The sequence below is a fragment of the Fukomys damarensis genome, unplaced genomic scaffold (genome assembly GCF_012274545.1).
Source record: "Fukomys damarensis isolate Sample0158 unplaced genomic scaffold, DMR_v1.0_HiC HiC_scaffold_37, whole genome shotgun sequence".
Lineage (NCBI taxonomy): Eukaryota > Metazoa > Chordata > Mammalia > Rodentia > Bathyergidae > Fukomys > Fukomys damarensis.
Genome location: NW_022900949.1, coordinates 7,041,950 through 7,044,263, shown reverse-complemented (window position 1 = coordinate 7,044,263; position 2,314 = coordinate 7,041,950). Strand labels below are relative to the sequence as shown.

The 2,314-nt window shown below is 45.9% G+C and overlaps 1 protein-coding gene across 1 annotated transcript in view; it reads left to right on the top strand.

Moving 5' to 3' along the window:
* Adgre1 (adhesion G protein-coupled receptor E1) overlaps positions 1-2,314 on the top strand; it is a 116,954-nt gene that overhangs the window by 27,367 nt on the left and 87,273 nt on the right. The window lies entirely within an intron of this gene.

Below are 2,314 nucleotides of genomic sequence, written 5' to 3'. Positions count from 1 at the left end.
GGGGGACCCAGGCCCTGGCCCCCACGGGGGGGCGCCCCTCCCCCCAAGGCACCCCAAAGGGACTCCCGTCCCCTCCCCTCCCCCACCGCTCCTCCCGTCTCTTTCTGGTGCCTGGTGGCCATAAAGGTCCAGGATGGCTCCCTGTGCAGAGGCTGTGGCTCCCGACTGAGCCTCTGCAGAGAGCAGGGTGGGGGCGCACGCTGCCTTCCAACCGGGCCCCCCAGCTGCCCAGACACAGCGCGTCAGATCCAGGGGGAGGAGGAGGAGCGCAGGCCCCAGCCGCGCTGGAAAAGGGGCCAAAGATTCCTGCTCTGCCGCGGGGCCAACACTTACTGTCTTCGACATTTTGATGATAGCCATCCTTCCTGGGCCAGCGTTTCCCTTCCCTCCCTCTCTGTGCCCAGATGTGAACGAGTGCTCCCAGAGCCCCGCGCCCTGCGGGCCTCACTCCGTCTGCAGGAACCTGCCCGGGAGGTACAGCTGCAGCTGCCTCCCCGGTTTCTCTTCTCCCACTGGAGACAACTGGAGGCCGGGAAGGCCGGGACCCTTCGCCTGCACAGGTACCGCGACCAGGCTGACCACTTGGGTGTTTGTGGACACCTCCCACCGGGATGAACACACGAGCCTGTAAAATATTTTTACCATTCTATGTCTGTGACACCTCCAAAAGGTCTATCTCTGTTTGCTATCGTCTCTGCTATACTTTGATCTTTTAATTATTTCTATTTAGGTTTTCCCATGTAAGAGACACCATTATCAACCTGGGACTTATTTCGGTTAGCATGGTCTTCCCAAGATCCATCTCTTTTTCTACAAATGACTGAAGTTTACCCTTCTTTATGGCTGAATAGTACTCCATTGCACATATAGGTGTGTGTGTCTGTGTGTGTATCATGTTATCCATTCATATGTCGATGGGCACCTAGGCCACTTGTGCTGTTATAAACACGAATGAGTATGTATCACTGTAACATGGTGTCTTTAACTCTTTAGGGCAGGAGAGGGACAGCACGAAATTTCCATTGCTAGCTTTTGAGGAAGAGCTAAACTGATTTTCACATTCCCATGACAGTCTAGAAAGGTTTCCTTTCCCCTTATTCCTCACCAGCACTTACCGTCTTTGAAATTTTGATGATAGCCATCCTTACTGCGGCCAGAGAGAATCTCGTTGTTATTTTGATTTGAATTTCTCTTATGGCCAAAGATTTTTTTTTTTTTTTTTTTTTTAAGTATGCACTTACGGGCCATTTTTCTTCTGAGAAGTACTTATTTACCTCAGATGCCAACATTCCGAGTGGATCTTCTACAATATATGGAACCAGCCTTGCACCCCGGCATGAAGTTACCTTGGTCATGATGTATAATCTTTTTAATATTCATTGCATTATGTTCTCAAGTATCCTGTTGAGGTTATTTGCATCTAAGTTTATTGAAGGTATTGGCCTGTAGCTAGCTAGCTTTCTTTCTTTCTTTCTTTCGTAGAGTCTTTGGTTTGGGTATCAAGGTAACGCTGGCTTCAAGGAATGGGTTGGGCAGTGTTCCTTCTCTTTTGATTTAAGGGACATTTGGAGCCCTGTTGATGTTAGTTCTGATAAGTTCAGCAGCGAATCTGTGGCCTGCAGCTTTCCCTTGTAGGAAGAGCTTTGTAAGATCATTTTCTTTGTTTGTTCACCTTCATAGGGTACAGTGTGGAATTGGTACAGGTCCGTTACACATCTTAATTCCTTTGTTTATTCCCTTTCCCCCCATTCTTTCATCCCTTTCTCCTTTGTGAAAGATTCTCTCTCTACTTTCTGTTATCTACCTTTTGTTGCTGCTCTTTATTTATATGTTTGCTTTCTCCTATAAAAGAAACCATGTGCTATCTAAACCAGTATGTCTAATTTATTGCACTTAACATTGCAGTCTCAAGTTGCCTCTGTTTTCTTACAAATGACTCAAGTTTATCTTTCTTTACCACATAGTAGTACTCCATGGTGTATAGATGTGACATTTTCTTTATCCATTCATCTCGGTGTAGCTGGGTAGGTTGCTTCCAAAGTTTAGTTATTATGAGTTGTGCTGCTGCGAACATGGATATGTATGGATCATTGTAACACGATGTCTTTAACTCTTTCAGGAAGATATACCTCGAAGGAGAACAGTGGGTCAAATGGAATTTCTAGAGGTCTTTTTTGTTTTGTTTTGTTTTGTGTTTTTGAGACAGGGTCTCACTATGTAGTTGAGACTGACCTGGAACTCACTATGGAACAGATGCTTATATTATTGTTTTGAGGTTCTGGTGAAGGCTTATCATAGCATTATATGAATGAAA